Source organism: Zalophus californianus, chromosome 11 (genome assembly GCF_009762305.2).
Source record: "Zalophus californianus isolate mZalCal1 chromosome 11, mZalCal1.pri.v2, whole genome shotgun sequence".
Taxonomy (NCBI): Eukaryota; Metazoa; Chordata; class Mammalia; order Carnivora; family Otariidae; genus Zalophus; species Zalophus californianus.
The window spans coordinates 16938262-16957042 of record NC_045605.1 but is presented as its reverse complement, the minus strand read 5'-3'; the positions used below and the strand labels follow the sequence as shown (position 1 = coordinate 16957042).

The following is an 18781-nucleotide window of genomic DNA, read 5'->3' as shown; positions in this document are numbered from 1 at the left end:
TTTGTGGTTTAGTTGGTTGAGCATCCGACTCTTGATTTCGGCTCAGGTCACGATCTCAGGGTCGTGGGATTGAGTCCCACAACAGGCTCCATGCTCAGTGGGGGGGTCTGCTTGGGATTCTCTCTCTCTCCTCCTCTCTTCCCCACCCGCCCCCCGACTTTCTCTCTCTAAAATAAATAAATAAAATCTTTAAAAAAAGTTAACACTATTAACTGAATAAATTTAAGCCCAGAGCACCTATCAGGCTGTCCCTCATTTTACTCCATTGACAGTCCAGACCTCTTTAGGGCTAAAGCCATTCATCTCTCCCGGCGACCCATGGGATGGCAGAGGTCCGGCTCCAGACCCGTGTCTCACAAGTGCTCTCTCAGCCTTTCTCAGGAACACCCTGGAGCCACTAGGAGTCCAGAGTCTGCCGGGTACCCTTTCACCGCCCCGCCCCACCCGCCAGGTTCCTGTCTGTCTATTAATCTGCATCAAAGCCTCTGCTCTCTGCAGGCTGGGCAATTGCTTTTTGTGGAATAGGTCTTTGAAGAAAGTAACAGCTGGGAGGCTAATTCATACCTGTCGGTGAATTCCATTTAATGGGAGATCTGGTCCTAAACCTCTCAGCCCCCAGATCTCCTGGATTCTTCTCCCTGCATGCTTCCTATTCATATATCCCCATGACCTAAACACGCATATCCATTCCTCCCAGGGACCCTGTCCCTCTTCTGCTTTTCTTTCCCAATGTGAATCCCCAAACGCAGACCATATTCTGTCTTGTTCATTGATCTGTTCCCTGTACCTTACCCCCTGCCTGGGCTTAGCAAATGCCCACTACACATTCATTAAATGAATTAATATTCACCTGTAAACATCCATCAGGGTGGGACCACCTTTCCAAAGCCTTCGGGCTTTGCTCCCAGGAAGAGGAAGGCAGAGGCCGGGCTGGGGGGAGGAACCCTCCCACCCGCTCCTCAGCAGCTGAGACCATCTTCGTTTTGTATGTCGAAGACTGTTCTGTGCCTCTGGGGCTCAATAAGTGGTTATTAGCTGGGAAGCTGAAACCTCCATGGGTTGACCTGACGTGAGGAATAGTGGACACGGTGCTCTCCCCTTGGGCTGGGGAGGGTGACTGCTTCTCTGCAGGCCTGCTTCCTTCACTGGGCGTCGAGTCTTTACATCCGAGGTCCCCCGCACTCAGGATCCATTCATCAGGCCTCCTGGCTACACATCAGGTGCAAAACCTCTCTCCTCACAGGTGCCAACTCATTAGCCTCAGGCATATAGAGACTCCAGGCACCCCCAGCCCCGTCTCACCAGGGGTCTAAGGAGGTTTTGAGGAAGATGAGCGGTGCTCTCATCAGCAGCCTCGGCCTCCTACTGACTCTGCCTGTCCGCAGCTCTGCAGCAGGACCCAAGGATGGGTTCCCACAAGGGATGCTCAAGATCAGTCAGGACATAGGACTCAGGTCACTGGGCTCTCAGATATATCTTCCCACAGGTGAGGGCAATGGACCGAACAGGAGATTTTCAGACCTTGGCCCTTTCACCTCATTCGCTCCACAAAAATATGAGCATCGCCTGCAGGATACATGTCATGTCAGGCACAAGATATACAACAAGCCCTGTCCCTGTCTTCAGGCGCATATACTTAGCAGCAAGCGGAGGGCAAGTCCCACACGGTGGGTCAGGATGAGTGCTTGAGGTGCCGATAAAAGTGGTCCCTTTTATCAGAATTTCCATTGATTCTCCTAAGCTGAGAGCTGGTTGCAAGACGAGGCCTGAAAGATGAGCAGGAGCCAGCCAGATGGAGAGGTGGGGGGAGGAGCTTCCCGGACAGAAATGACAGCCTGCACAGAGGCCCAGGAGCGAGGGTATGTGGTACATTCAAAGAACTGTCTCTGAACGCAGTCTGGCTGGAGTGAGCTATGGGTGGTGGGGACTGGGGCAGGGTAAAGCCCAGAGGGAAATGCCTAAGAGGCTGCTCTGGACTTTATCTTGAGGGTCATGGGAAGCTATGGAAAGGTACCAAGCATGAGAGAGAGCATCAGGCATGGTTTTAAGAGGATCTTAATACTCGGGCAAGATAAAAATTCAGCTTTGCAACTCACAGGAGAGGCATCCACCATGTGGGTTATTGTTGGAGGCTTCGGCCAGATGGGCAGGTGTCCTGCTTACCACTGGGGCTGTGAACGTGAGGTGTCAGAACCATAAAGACGGGGCTGGGGGAAGCCTCAGATGGTGATTAATTGAGCTGTTGATGCCTTTGACACCGAGTGGAGCCTGAGAGCTGGGGACAGAGAAGCTGGATTGCTTAGTAATAACAGCACTTGCTACTCCTAATGATGCTTGTAATACAATAGCACTTATAATGTAATAATAATAATAATATGATTTTCCATAATGTCTTTTATTCTCAGACTCCCTATGCTTTCCAAACATTCATTACATTCCAAACACTCTTCTCAGCAGGACCCAAATTCCTCAGCGCCAGGCACCTCTGTGACAGCTACAGCAGGGCCAAGTGGCCTCAGTTTCTCCCCTGGACTCCAGCTCTCAGTCTTCTCTCAGGGGCCCTGGGTGCTCCCTGCCCGGAGCCCTGCTGTGGGCCAGCAGAGAGAACCTGGCTGTATCACCTCCCAGGGGATGTGCCATTTCCTGCCTTCAAAACCTCCAGTCTCTTCTTCCTGATTCCCTGGCTAGATCCCTTCTTGTCCACCCCTTCTGCAGGTGATAGTGTGTGTGGGTGGATGGCAAAAGAAATAAACGGACTTACAAGGTTGACACAAGGTAGGCAGGATTCTAAGGTGAGCCCCCAAAACTTGCCCCACCTTGCCACACACACACACACACACACACACTCTCTCTCTCTCTCTCTTTCTCTCTCTCTCTCTCTCTCTTTCGCCGGAACTGCAGCTATGGCCGGTTCTACTTCTATGATTAGGTTATAAGGTCCAGATTATCCAGGTGGCTCTGACCTAAGGACATGAGCTCTTTAAACAGTTTTCTCTGGCCGGTTGCAGAAGAAGTCACAGAGATTCAAAGTATGAGAAGGCCTGGCGCACAGGGAGGTTCCCTATAGGTGAGATGAGCTGGGGATGTTATGGAGGTGGTCAGAGGCGAGGACCAGAGAGTGGCCTCTGAATGGCGTGAGCAGTCCCCAGCCAAGAGCTGGGAAGAAAACAGAGATTTCAGTCCTATAACCGCAAGCACTTGAATCCTGCCAACACAGAGGAGCCTGGAAGAGGCCCCTGAACTCTGGATGAGAAGACAGCCGGCCGCCACCTCAATTTCAGCCCGAGCAGAGAGCCCAGCCAGACCATGCTGGACATCTGACCTACGGAACTGTGAGCTAATAACTGGCATTATTTTAAGCTGCTAACTCTGCTAACTCTGTGGTCATTTGTTGTAGAGCAACAGAAAATTAATGCAGCACAGGAAAAGCCATAAATATCAATTTGATAAGGACAAGGTGTGGCCTGGGAGGTCAAGGGCAAATTCTCAGCTCTACAAGTTCAGCCCGTGTCAGCTGAATGACCTTAGCCAAGGCTCTCAAACTTCTCTGGGCCTCGCTTTCCTGCTTTGTGAACCGGACCACCTATCCGGGGAGAGATGTTTCGAGGACTCAAGATCCTGAACGTAAGAGCTTGGAATGGCATCCGGCACATCGGTGCTTGCTCCAACTATCCCAAGCTGTGGAAATGGGTAATTTTTATGATCAGACTCTTGACTGGAGGGGACAGGGGATTACTGGGTCACTGGACAGAAGGGGAGCTCAAGGCATTTCTCACTGAATTAATGCAACTTCTGAATCTTTAACAAATTCGTGACTGAGGGCAAGGCAGGTGTTCCCTTCTCCCAGAGCTCCCAGACACAAGGCTGGGCAGAGGGGGACGTTTCCATTATGTCTCCAGAGATACTGAACCAGAGTAGTCCCCAGAGCCTGGTTCTTATTCCAAATTGATTTCTTTCATATACACAGTCTGGTGTACCCAGTCAGCGACACACACGAGCTTGGATGAGAGTGTGTGTGCATGTGTGGGTATGTGTGTTGGGGCAGATACAGAGAACAAGTAAGTTTCAATTTCTATTAAATGGATGATACACAAATATCTCAATCTTAGTCCTGAGAGCCCCGTGGGACCCACGTTCACTGTCATGCTATTTGTCAAACATCAGCAAAGGGGTTGTCTGATAATTGCCTACTTCGAGGCGAAGCGGTTTTTTCACCTCTGTGAGGGTCTCAAAACCCCCTATCGAATGCTTCTTCAGTTTCCACTGATTTTCCTGGCAATACTGATTCTGTTCTCACATCCCCTTGCCCTGAGGGGTAAGGATTCAAGTGTATTTGGAAGCTCCTGCCTCGGCTTTGGAAACCAGAGCCCACTGCAAAGCCCAGGTGCCGGGCTCCTCCCCCCAACCCAAGTTCTGGGATTAAGGCCTAATTGGGTCATTTCCATTTTCAATGATCCTGCATCCCTGCTACTGGCACCTGGTTCTTCCAGGATAACTGACAACAGTGCCTCATTCCCGCCTCCCCCCCCACCCCGATCCATGGATTTATCAGCCCCAGGTGAGACCGACTCTTGCTTTGGGTAGAGAGCAGATGAAGGAACACACATGGAATATCTCAAATAGGGTAGTTCTTGGAGAAGCCTCCCATATCCCTTGGAAGGACTCTTGTGGTCACCTGGGCTTGCCAAGGGGAGGGGCCTTGCCCAGCATGACTGAGTAGCCACGAATCCGCCAGCGCAGACAAACAGGGGCTTGATTCAAATGCCTCTTGTTCCACAGCCCTGTACCATGTACTCTCCAGAGTACGGAGAGAGAACTTCCAGAAGCTCTGCAGAAGGAGTGGCCATGGGAAGCGTGGAGGTAACACAGGTGGACCGAGGATGAGAAACGAGCCCTGCCAGTCCAGGGTTGCCTGGAGCCCCAGCTGAAGTTAATCGGCACCACCTGGCATCTTGAGTTGGGTCTGGACCCGTGCCCACTGTCTTCCGCCCCCTGGACGGCCGCCACAGCTGCCAACAGCATTCCTTCTCCAGGAAGGAGTGGCTCCTTCCCGAGGGCTCAGGCTTGGAAGGCCCTACCAGTCGGGGAGCGCAGAGAAGGGGCCAGTGTGCCGGGCCAGGCCGAGCCTGCTTCACGATAAGGAATGGGGCAGACTCTGGATTGGCAGAAGAGCGTGCCTGTCAGATACTTACTAGCAGCTGCTTCCTGAGGACATCAGGGCCACCCCGCCTGTAGGACTGGCCAAATCACCCCACTTTCCCCCCCAGGCAGCCCTGGCTTCAGTTCTCTCTTTCGGCCGGTGGTTCCCAACACCTTGCAGGGGGACAACTGTTCACAGCTGCCCAAGGGAGCCCAAAGTGTCTCAGGCATTTGTGTCTCATGGTGTTCGCTCAGGTCTACTTGGGACTCAACCTCCCCTCTTGTCCTGCCTTCCATGGGATAGTTGTAAATCAACGGCCTGCGTGTGTGTGAAGTCATGAAGGCTCTGAAGTGTTCTCCCCACCCCAAAATAACCTTCCTCACCACCTTCACAGTTTTCCATATTGCCCACTTTCTTGGTTAAGGCCTCGGTTAAAAAGCAAATGTTGTCTAAGATGTTAAACCATGTGTATCCTTCATTTAGAATGTCTTGCCCATCCCCCATCTCCACCGGGCTGAGCCCCATAGATTTCTTTAAGGCCCTTTGGGGGTAGCCTTCCCCAGGAAGCTTTCTCTGAGCCTGTCAGGCTAGGCCAGGGGCCTCTTCTTAAATGGCCCCATAATGCCCTGTGAATATCCTTATCATCACTTTATTTCACCTGTTGATTTATAATTTACTTGGATTTATCTCCCCCTCTATCCTGACCTCCTCGAAGATGGAACTTTATTCATCGCTGTATCCCTGACACTGTGTGTGCTGTTAGTGCTGATCCGGTGAATGAGTGGGCCTGTGTACCAGGGGGCCGCCTCACTCCTGGCTCACTCTGAGAGCTCAGGCAAGTCATGCACCCTCCTCAGTTATTCGCCACAACTGGAAAAATGATGAGATTGAGTTAGATGCTCTCAAAGGTCCCCCAATTCAATGCTATCATCATCCATTTTTGAGATGGGGGAGGCCTGTCACCCAGCAGGAGACTGGGCTGGGCGCGGGAGACAGGCCGGCTCCTTCTGGGCAAGGGGAAGTGAAAGACCCACCTGGCTCACAAGTCAGGGGCGCTGTCCCACTTCAGGGACCTGGACTGTGGGGGGCACTGGAGGACACTGAAAAGCCATGTAGAGGAGAGTCACCTCCCTCATGTGGAAAACATGCTGGCCTGGAGAAGTCACTCAGCCATTTATCAATATTCATCCAATCCATGGAGTCAACAGCACATCAGAGTTGAGAGGTCTCTGGAGACCCTCTAGTTTATTGCCAGGGGAGAGAGGACTTGTTCAAAGTTACACGTGCGGGCAGTTAGCGGGACAGCCAAGACAAGACCCTGGGCCTGCCAAAGCCAACTCTGGGGCTAAGAAGCCCAGCAGCTCTGCAGGGCAGACGGGGTATCATCTGACCTGAACCTTGCTTTGCTGGCTCTGCCTCCGTCCCTCTGCGTCCCCCCGCCCCCCTTCTCCAGCCCCAGCACTGCTACCGTGCTCTTGCTCAGACCCACCCCGTACCTCCGCCCCCGTGTCACTCCTCCATTCTCATCTCTAACCATCCCTCAATAAACGATTAAAGGAAACCATATTTGTAAACCTTCCTCATGCTCCCACAGAGGCCCTAAATGCTCCCTCCTCTGGCCTCCCACACCTCGCACTGGTAGCCGGAGCCCTCCAAGCCCCCCACCCCAATACTGCTGCTGGCATTCCCCCAGCACACAGTAGGCACTTCATAAATCTTCGCTGCATACGTGTAGTTGATTTTAGCATTTTGCAAAGGTAAGTCACTAAATCACGGCTGCCTAAGCACTTTATAATCCTATAACTTGAGCCAAGGGGCTTCCAGCAGCCAGCTACAGTTTTCCCAAGTGCAAATGTAAAGAATAATTCTTCAGTCAATACCTCCTGAATCTCCTTCTAATTCCTTCTGCCATTTCTCCTTCTGAATACACCCCCTCCCTACCAATGACCTAGCTCGGAGAACAGACACAGGAGGGCTAGCAGCCAGAGAGCACAGTTTTGGACTAAGAGTTTATCCTTTAGATGCTGGTATACCCATGTGGGTGACCTGGGAGATTTGTTACTATCCGACCTGCTACTTCATAGGGTTTGCATTTGGGCAGGGGGGCACTTGGAGCCTCAGAAAGACACATGTAGAGCTTTCACTCACTCCATTACTCTTTTTCCTCATTACACTAAAAACATATTTATTCACCAAAGTGTATGGTCTTATGTAGAGTGGTTCTCCTAAAAGACTTGATAAAGGTGAAATATACAGATAGACTTAATAATTTTTACAATGAACTACACTTTAGAATCAATTGCTCTGGCACCAGGAAGTTGTCTGACTGATGGATTGTAGCCGTGGGCTAGCTGTGTGTGTGTGTGTGTGTGTGTGTGTGTGTGTGTGTGTGTGTGTGTGTGTGTGTGTGTGTGTGTGTGTGTGTGTGTGTGTGTAGCAATGTATGTGTGTATGCATGTGTGTGGATGTGGATGGTGTGTGCTTTCAGAAAGGACTGCAAGCTATGGAAGAGGCTCAAGCACCATGGGAACTGTGGTTCTAACTAGGTCAGAGGCCAATTTGGAAATGTTTCTGATACTAGTTTCGGAGTTTTGGAAAACTAGAGGCCGGACATCGGGAAACTAAGGTCTAAGGATGGAAATCCCCAACAGGGGAGTGGGCAAGGAGGGAGGGAAGGGAATGTTTGCTAGCAGCCCACTGAGGATGAGGAACTCTCCGTGCTCTTCACAACATGATGTTATAGGAATTGTTATTCCCATTTTCAAAAGGAAAGACTAAGATTCTAACCGGTGAAGTAACATGCCCCATGTACATCTAATGCATGGCAGGGCCGGGCTTCAAACTCATGTCCCCTCTGATCTGAGGCCCTGGCTGCTTCCCTTAAACCACGCTCCATCCTCTGTCCCTACCCAAACTCATGTGCCAAGCTGTGGGGACAGCAGACAGGACTAGATAATTTCATAACGACCTTGAAAACTTGAAGGAGAGGTTTAGTCTCAAAGAGCATTGTGTTCTGGCTCCAGGAGGCAGGCACTGGCCTGAAGAGGCCACTTGACCAAGGTTGGTCTGGGCACGGTGTGGCCAGGAGAGAAATCAGCCCCAGGCGACACAGTGCACTCAGCACAATCAGCTGGATTATCTTTATACTCTTCAGCCTCTTCCGACCTCAATGATCATTCTTGGTGCCGACCTTTGGGCTCAGGTTTTGACACTGCCCCCACTCATCAGAACTCCCTGGAATCCTATCTCTTGGATCTTGAACAAAAGCACCCTTGAGAGTCCTACACGTTCTTACTTTCAAGTCTGTCCAGCCCAGAATGGAGGGAGGGCATCGTAGGAGACTGAGTAGTTACCATATGGGCTAAGAAAGTACGGAGGCATCTCAGCAAAGGGGACGCTGGGCCCAACTCCTCTTGGCTGAGTTGCAGACCTTTGTGCTCATGAGCTTCATGGGGATGTGCTGAATTCCTACTGGAAGCAAGGGGACAAGCTATCTCACCTGGTCAACCCTCCTGGTCCAAGAACGCTACCCTGTTATGAACTGCTCCATTCACTGACTCAGTAAGTATTTACTGAGCACCTACTATGTGCCAATAGGCACCTGGGGTACAGGGATAGACAAGACAGACTTGGTCTCGCCTTCATGAAGTTCAAAGTCTGGTGAAGGGGTGAGATACAGAAGAAAGAATTTGCACGTCAGAAGAATGCTACAAAATACAGAACACAGGGTGCCGGCAGAGTGTCACAGGGGACCCAGCCTAGTGTGATGTCAAGGGAGACTCCTTAAGGAAGTGACATTTAAATAAGACCCAAAAGATGAGTAGGTCTTGTTCACCACAGCAAGGATCAGAAGGGACAGATGGTGAGCATGCTCCCTTCCTCTGGCATCAATGGTTTCTCTTTTCCCTGTCTGGCCCAGCTCCCCTTCCTGTAATAATTTTAGCAATTTCAATTACTTATGGCTAATCTCTCTGATGGACCTCTAGAAAAATAAACGTAGGCTTGGTCTGCTTGACAATAAAATGAACCCAGAGGAGAAAAATTGGCTGCATAGATTCATTCTGCCCAAACAAGACAGAGACAGGGGCAGAGAAGGGTTATATCCTGCAGGACTCACTGGGACCCGGCTACTCTTTGGGGATCGGAGGAGCTGTGAGCTGAACAGAAACTACTCCCATGGGCCACGTGGGCCCTCCAATTTCGTGGTTGTCCCCCATCCTCATCTCCAGGAAACACCTCAATCCAAGGGCAACGGGGAAGTGAAATGCCCCCAACAGGGTGTAGGATAAAACCAGTCCAGGGCTGAAAAGACCCTGAGAGATCACCTAACACAACGCCGTCATTTTACAGATGATGCAGTGAAGCCCAGCGAGGGGCAATGGCTTGCCTAGACCAACGCGACAGAGTAAAGTGGTTAAGGGCTTCCTGCCTGGGGTCATGATCTGGCTCCACTACTTTGAGCTTTATGAGCCTCAGCTTGCTCATCTCTAAAATGGGGATAAAACTCTGTCTTCTGCTAGAAGGGTTTTGAGGTTTACATGCAAAAATAACGGAGAAGCACCTATTACAGAGCCTTGAATGTAGGAGGTATTCGCGAAGTCAACCATCACTGTTACCGGGTCACTCAGGTGGTTCACAGCAGGGCTGTAACTAGAAGCACAGCTGCTTCACTGCCTGTCCCCTAGAGGATGAGGCCTCCTGTTGCTGTACCCCTTCCTCATGCCTTCCAGCACGGCACAGCTGGCACCCGAGCCCTCCTCTCTAGATTTCCCAAGGGAAAAACCCTGCCGCGCCCCCTGCCTCTCTCTACACCCCACAGATGGCAGCCTGGCCTCTGGCACGGTGGTGCTGCCCAGAGCCCAGAGTCCTGGGCCCTGCCTGGGCCACGACAGTGAAGGGGTGAGCCCAGCACCCAGCTGCCAGACCAGGCGGCACAGCCTCCTGCTTCCAGTGCCCAATGACTTCCTGCCTTCCGCTGTCATTTCACCACTTTTGACCCTTAACCTTAAATCTCGACACTGCTCCCTGCCTCGGCGGCAGCTCGTTCCTTTGGCCCAGGGCCCATCTGCACTCTCCGACAATAGATTAGGGTGATTTTATCTTTTCTATTAGAGAGTGATTGCAAATCTCCCTGGGTTCATTAGTAGCTGGATAATCCCTCCAGATTTATTAGCTCCAAAGGTGCCTCCTCCTTTACCTCCTCTCTTTGGATGGCATCTCTGCTGTCCCAGCGGCCAACTGGGCTTTGCCCAAAGGCCCTCAATTCCTTGTGTCCTCTGTCCAAACTTCCATCAGTCTTGTAGAACAGCAGTCCCCCCCGCCACCCCCGCCAAAGCCTGAGGCCAAGAGGAAGACAGAGACTCCTTCCACACTCAGGCCCGGAACAAGCTTAGTGAATCTGTAATTGTCCCGGGCGTGCCCCACCTGGAGGCACAGACCCTTCCAGTTATGAGAGAGCTAATACCCTTGCATCTAGATGCTAATCAGACTTCCATGGACAGGATCAGTTGCCCTCTAAACAGACTTGCCAGGGCTTAGCACGTTAATTGCTTTTTCTGGCACACACGAGAGAGATGTGTGACATTGATTAATAATTTAATAACGTGGCGGTATTACTAACTGATCACCAAGCCCATTTCCTCTTCTGCCTGGGTACACAGTAGACTACATTTTCCAACCCCCCTTCCTGGTAGGTACAGGCTTGTGACTGAGGGCTAGCCAATGGAATGGTGAGGAGAAAGAAATACTATACGCCGCTCCCAGGCCTGGGCCATAACATCCGCTGGTGTCTGATCCTCCATAGTTGTCTCCCATTCCTGGCCCCTAAGAGGACCTATTTATAAGCCAGAAGAAACCTAGGCCTCCACATGACATAATGGAAGGCTGCCCACTGACAGGAATATTCTTTGGGGACGTGAGTTGAATGAGAAATATACTTCCACTGTGTAAAGCCAAGGGGTTTGGGGGTTTATCTGTTATAGCAGTTGGCATTATCTACCAGATCCAAAGTGTGATCAACATCTAATTTTTAATTTTACCAAAAATTTTTGAGATGGATATTATTATTTCCATTTTACACATGAAGAAACTGAGGTCTCCAAGAACTTCAGGGCTGCAGAGATAGGAAGCTCCTGACCTGGACGTTTTCACCAGGTCTGACCGGGTTTTTATACACTGGCTACTTTCTTTCATTACAAAGCTTCTTCATCAGCTTGACTCTCAACTTCAGCCATGTGGTCTTGCCTCTTTCAATTTGCAAACTCCAAACAGAAATGAGAAACACATCTGACCACATCACACCCATTCAGATGGTGATTTAAAAAAAAAAAAAAGTATTGCTAAGGATATGGAGGAACCAGAACTCTCACACATTGCTGGTGGGAACGCAAAATGGTGCAGCCACTCTGGAAAACAGTGTGGCGGTTCTTCAAAAATTAAGCACAGAATTACCATATGATCCAGCATCTCCATTCCTTGGTATGTACCCCAAATGACTGAAAGCAGGGACTCAGGCAGGTATTTATATACTCACGTTTGTAGCAGGATTATCTACAATACCCAAAAAGGTGAAGGAACCCAAGTACCTCCTGATGAATGAATGGATAAACAGAATGTGGTCTATACATACAGCGGAATGTTACTCAGTCTTCAAAAGGAAGGAAATGCTGACACATGAATGAACCTTGAAGACTTCATGCTAAGTGAAATAAGCCATACAGAAAAGGACAAATTTTGTATTTCTGAGAGGTATTTGTAGTCTGAGAGGTACTCAGAATAGGCACACTCATAGCCAGTGGTCGGGAAGAAGAAGGGATGGGGAGTTACTGTTTAACAGGTGTGAAGTTTTAGTTCAGGAAACTGAAAAGAGTTCTGGAGATGGATGGTGGTGATGGCTGCAAAACGTATTCCTTATTACTACTAACGGTCTGCTTAAAAATGGTTAAAATTGTCAGTTTTATGTTACATATATTTGACCACATTAAAAAAAAAGAATAAAGTTCTGCTGCATGCTATCACATGGAGGAACCTAGAAAACAGGATGCTAAGTGAAATAAGCCAGATACAAAAGGACATATATTGTCTGATTCCACTTTTATGAAATATCTAAGGAGAGGCAAATGTGTAGAGACAGAAAGCTGACACGAGGTTACCAGGGGCTGGGAGGAGGGGGATGGGAGGTCACCGTTCCGCAGATACAGTTTCTGTTTAGGGTGATGAAAAAGTTTTAAAAATAGTGATGATGGTCGGATAACACTGTGAATGCAGTTAATGCCACTGAATTGTAAACTTAAAATGGCAAATCGAATGTTACATATGCTTCACCACACTAAAAACTTTCAGGAAAAAAAAAAGAAATAAAGAAAGAGAGAGAGAGAGAGAGAGAAAGAAAGAAAGAAAGAAAGAAAGAAAGAAAGAGAGAAAGAAAGAGAGAAAGAAAAAGAAAGAGAGAAAGAAAGAGAGAAAGAAAAAGAAAGAGAGAAAGAAAGAGAGAAAGAAAGAGAGAAAGAAAGAGACAAAGAAAGAGAAAGAAAGAGAGAAAGAAAGAGAAAGAAAGAAAGAAAGAAAGAAAGAAAGAAAGAAAGAAAGAAAGAAAGAAAGAAAGAAAGAAAGAGAAAGAAAGAAATCTGGATAAAGGCAGAAACCAGTGCTCAGATTGCTTATGCTTATGCATCTGTGTCTTTGGTGACTCTAAAGAGTCATTTTCTTGGTTGCCTTGCTTTGCCCCCTATTTGGGCCTGGACTCTCGACCCTCACCTTGCTCTACTTGCCAAGACTTGCTTCCTTCTGGTTCCTGTCCTGATCTCTGACCAAATGCACATCGTGGCTCTTAGCTTACCACTGAAGTTATGATAAGTTTACTAATCCTCTGCCCTGGGCTCCCCGCTTACCCAGGCACCTTCAGAGGCCCATTCCCACCTGCTGATCGGAGAGTCACTCTGCTGGGACTGAGTCTTGACCCATCACAACCAGAAGCAGGGCAAGAAGCTGTTTTGCCAACTGAACCTCTGAAACCAGTACAAACTACCCCAAATCCCATTTCAAAGTAGATGTATAAATAAAAGCGCTGGACATCTGTTCTCTCAGCTAGCTTTGGCTCACTTCCTCTCCCATGTCAGTTTCCCCTGGTCCCCAAAGCTCAGGGCTGGCATACTCACTCTCCTGCTGGCCACACTCTGACAGAGAGAGAAATCTGTACGTCTATAGGGTCAACTGCATTGAAGGTTTAGAAGTGTGACTCATGATGAAGGTTCTTCTCCCAACTCTTATGTTGGGTAATTAACTGATCAAATCTAGAGCAGTCAATTGGATTTATTTATTACAGATGCCCTAAATCAACCGGCCTTCTTTTTCAAATGAAAAAAAAATTTTTTTTCATTTTCATGGAAATGTAATTGACATATAAAATTACATTAGTTTCAGATGTATGGCATAGTGATTTGACAATAATATATTATTGAAATGCTCACCACAGCAAGTGTGGTCACCATCTGTCACCATACAAAGTTATTATAATATTATTGACTATAGTCTCTATGCTGTACTTTTCATCCCTGTAACTTATTTTTTTCATAACTGGAAGTCTGTAACATCTTAATCCCCTTCACACATTTCACCCATCCCCCAGTGGCCTCCCCTCTGGCGACCACCAATTTCTTCTCTATGTTTGAGTCTCTATTTTTGTTGTTGTTGTTCATTTGTTTTGGTTTTTAGGTTCCACACGCAAATAAAATCATATAGTATTTGTTTCTGTCTGACTTATTTCACTTAGCATAATACCCTCTAAGTCCATCCATGTTATCACAAACGGCAAGATCTCATTCTTTTTTTATGCTGAGTAATATGCCATTACATACACACATACACACACACACCACATCTTTATCCATTCATCTATCGATGTACACTTAGGTTGCTTCCATATCTTGGCTATTGTAAGTAATGCTGCTATAAACATAGAGGGTGTGTATATCTTTTTGAATTAGTGTTTTCGTTTTCTTTGGATAAACAGACCCAGAAGTGGTATTACTGGATCTAACGGTACTTAAATGGTCAACAGACTCATGATAAGATGTTCAGCATCACTGATCATCAGGGCAATGCAAATCAAAACCACAATGAGATATCACTTTACACCCGTCAGAATGGCTAAAATCAAAAAGACAAGAAATAACAAGTGTTGGTGAGGACGTGGAGAAATCTGAACCCTCGTGCCCTGCTGGTGGGAACGTAATTGGTGCAGCCCCTCTGGAAAACAGTATGGCAGCTCCTCAAAAAACTAAAAATAGAGGTAACAATCAGCCTTCTTAATGCCTAGATGGGAATGAAGAATGAGAACGGACACACACAAACCCTACTCTGGTCAGTTCAGTCATGTATAATACCTAAACTGCCAAGTTCGATTCATTCTCTGCAAATAAATCAGGTGGCATTATAAGAGTCACTTTTACAGGCCATTAGAGGCTGGGCAGAAAAATTAGTATCTCTTGTTCTTTTTAGCACATGGGAAGCATAAACAGGACTTCATAAAATAATACCTCCTCTTGGGCGCCTCTTGGGTGGCTCAGTCATTAAGTGTCTGCCTTCGGCTCAGGTCATGATCCCAGGGTCCTGGGATCGAGCCCTGCATCGGGCTCCCTGCTCCGCGGGAAGCCCGCTTCTCCCTTTCCCACCCCCACCCCCATTGTGTTCCCTCTCTTGCTGTCTCTCTCTCTCTCTCTCTCTCTCTCTCTCTCTCTCTCTGTCAAAATAAATAAATAAATAAAATCTTTAAAAAAATAATAATACCTCCTCTTTAGTAAACTTGTATTATGAGCCAGTTGCTATGTGGATACCATCTCCTGAGGCACGTATTAATAGTGTCCACTCACAGACGAAGTCTCTGAGGCTCAGAGAGGTTAAGTTACTTGCACAGGATCACACAGCTGGTAGCTAGTCAAACCAGAGTTCTAAATCACGTCTACCTAATGCCAAGGCCCATGCCTTTCCAGCTCATGTACTAACTTTCAAAAAGCTAATCTGAGCACCTGCTGCATCACCAGGGCAGAAATCAGAGCTGGGCCATGATGGGTATCCCTGAGGAATTCAGAGAAGAAATAAAGAAGTATGAAAGTCCGGGTGGCATCTGAATGGGGGTGGGGGGGAAAGGATGGGAGAAGCACGGAGGGTAACTCATTCCCTCTGTACAAAGCCCCTCTCACTTTGTTCTGAGACTCCAAGGGCAATTGGGCAGGAAGAATGGATTTAAAAGGTAGTTTCTTTCCTCTTAATAGGGGCCTGTCCTTTCCAGAAAGTCAAAGCACTCACAAGAGGCTTCCAGAATATCCTCCCACTGACTGATTTTTACAGTGGCCCTGCTTCTATTTTCCTGAATATTACTCAGCCATCATCATTCATACAGTTACTGTTTTGATTTCCCCTTGCAAACTTACAAACTGTGTGAGTCCTGTTAATTCTACATTCAAAGAACTCTCTGACTGAGGCAGGTTCCCAGAGCTCAGCTTGTTCAGTTCCATGTCCCCAGAAAAGGAGAAAGCTCTTTGAAACCTGAAAGTATCACAGTGTTATAAAAAAAATACCATGCCTTAGAAACCCATAGTACTTCTCAATTTATAATGTATTTTTGCCTGTCCTTACAACCACCTTGTAAGGTTTTAGTATCCCTGTTTTACAAATGACAAAACAGGCTTAGAGAGTCAGTGAGACTCCCCCAAAGCATATAAGGCAAAGTGGGATGTTGACCTGGGTCTCTTAACTTCATAAGCCTGTGCTTTTTCTCACTAGATAAATCATCACACTCATTATTATCAGTCCTGAGAAGAGGTAGTGGGGGATGCTTTCTTCACAATCTCCAAGCCAAGCAACTCTACCTTATTCTAGGGACTGTCCTGGGAACTCACATTCCAAATGACTGGCCTCCTTCCATCTGCTAAGTCACCCATGTGCCTCCTTGTTGCTCAGCTCTGTCTTCCTCTGCTGATGTGGCTGCCTAATGTGGGGGGTGCCCCTGGCCTGCCTCTTCCCTCTGCTTCCCAGGCTCCCCAGATGGAGTCCAATTGTACTTTAATCTCCTTTTATTGCTCCGCCAACTTGCCCAGGCTCCCCCAGACGTCTCCTTACTTCAGGCAAATGCTCCTGCATTGCTCTGGGACTAGTCTAATCCTTTTCTCCCTTTTTACATGCTTATGCTTTAATTTACAGCAGCAGTAGGAAAAAAAAATAAATAAGCAAACAAAGAAATTCCTTCTGTTTTCCATTTTGCGGGGTAGCGCCAGGGAGGGGGCGGGAGGCGGGCTTCTGGGGTGCTGGTTGGGTTCTATTTTTGGATCTGGGTACTGCTTACACAGGTGTGCTCACTTGGAAAACGTTCCCTAGGCTGTGCACCTATGATCTGTGTGGTCTTCTAAATGCATGCTAGAATTCAAGTACAAATTCCAGCAATGGAGCGGGTAGTTTTGTGGCGGTGGTGGCACTGAATGAGGGAATGCTGAATGGCTCTCTGGCAAGCCTGTTATGGTGGGACACCCTATACCAGAAAAGAAGGTACACTCAATTCCTCTAAGATGTCTCTACCCTGAGAGCAAAGGCCTCAGGATGCTTCAGGGTTAACAACCCCACAGCGGCCCCAAGAAAAGGCTGTTCATAAAAACCTATGGCTGGAAATGAAGAAGGATCATAGGGTCTGAGGCTATCTCTTTGGACAGGCATCTTCTCGACCTCGCAGGCCATTTCAGGAGATCTGGTCCCTCAATCCAGGGAGGGACACTGCACCATCTCCTAGGTCACCCTATCACACATGCTGACCGAGAAAGTCATAACTACTCGGGAACCTTTCTCATTTTAAGATTTAAGAGTCAAATCTGTAGAGGTTGTATTCTGCTTCCTAACTTAGCAAGGATCTTAAAATTAATGGACATCTGCCTTACATCCTCTAAATAGGTAACTTTCAAGGATGGATGTAAATAGATAAGTGAACAGTCATTAACTGGCATGTCCATCCCCAGAGCAGTCCGTAAGTCTGAAATGACTCACTTTTTTCTGGACAGGCCAAATCTCAAATCTCCAAGTATGTGGATATGCTGTTCCTTAACCCAGAATGCTCTTCTTTTCTTTATCTAGAAAAAAACCCTACCCTCCTATTAGGGCATAGCCTAAAGGCCCCTTCTTTGGTGAAGCCTTTCTTGCCTGCTCCAGGATCTAGAGCATTTTATACACATATCTAATAGAATTTACCACTTTGCACTACAATAAGTACTTTGAGTTTTTCCAAGGCAGGCTTTGTTTCTTATTCCTATGTTAATCCCTAATGCCTGGTCCAGTCCCTGCTACACAAGAGGTGCTCAAAAGCACGTCGACATGGGCCACTGAGTTAAGTGCTCTTGACATCTCATGCATTTATAAAATAAAATAAACCCTTTCTCTGAATGATTGTTTCTAACAGCTCTATTTGTAACAGCCAAACACAGGAAGAAACCAAAATGTCTCCCAATAGGTGGATGGTTAAGCCAACTGTGGTACATCTACACCGAGAAATACGACTCAGCCATAAAAAGGAGCAAACTATTGATTCAGGCAACAATTCGGACGGTCTCAAGGGCATTACACTGAGTGAGAAAGGTCAGATACTGCATGATTCCATTTATATAACATTCTTAAAATTATAAAAGTGTCAAAATGGAGAATGGATTAGTGGTTACTATGGGTTAGGGATGGTGGGCAGGGGGGGCCATGGGTGAGACCATAAAATGGCGGCATGAGGGAGATCTTTGTGGTGATGAGATGGTGTTGTCCTAGTTCCAGTGGGCTTGATGCACATCTACATAGGATGGACAGACGGGATGTTTTGATATTCTGGTTTTGATATTGTATGACCATTATGTAAGATGTAACTACCGGAGGAAATACAGTTAAAGTTACATGGTACCACTCTGTACTATCTTTGCAACTCCTGTGAATCTACAATCATTTCAAGTAAAGAGTCATAACATTTTTTTTTGGAAAAAAAAAACAAAAACAGTTCTCCGAGGTTCTTTCTATTCTCTGAGTGTGTATCCTTCACAATGACCATTCCCATTTCTTCATATGTTACAGCTTCAAAATGCTTCCATGGAGATTAAACTATGCCATTTCAAAATGACTGCAATTCTACAACACATGTGCTCTTATCCCCATTTTACAGATAGGGAAACTGAGGCTCAGGGCTCGTTGAAGGGTACACAGTTGGTGTGTGGCAAAGCTGGTGCTCCAACCTGACTCAATACAATTTCTATAAACCGGTTTTCTCATCTGCAAAGTGAGGGGATTCAGCCACAACAGCCCCTGTAGATGCTTCCAGTTCTAATACCGTATGACATGTGTACTTTTGTGCCCTAGTTGTCCTACTTCTGAGTTAGCATAAGGGTCTGGCAATGTGGCGACTGGACGGCAGGCCAGTAACTGGACCTACAGAGGAGACACATCCATCAGAGGAATTAGTGCTAGGGAGCCGGTGGCATTTGGATGGAGGCATTAGACTCCCCAAATTCCCATCCTCCCAAGGCTAAGAATTGTTGAGATGAGAATCCCAGTCGCTCCTGGACTTCCATGTTTCTAGAATGCCCTGCCTCTCGGGTTGACTTCTGTGCCTCTCCTTTGATGTCCCCC

The 18781-nt window shown here is 47.6% G+C and overlaps 1 protein-coding gene across 3 annotated transcripts in view; it reads right to left on the bottom strand.

Annotated features, from left to right (window-relative positions):
• The window catches only part of GRIK4 (glutamate ionotropic receptor kainate type subunit 4), a 420015-nt gene that overhangs the window by 127604 nt on the left and 273630 nt on the right, over positions 1-18781 (bottom strand). The window lies entirely within an intron of this gene.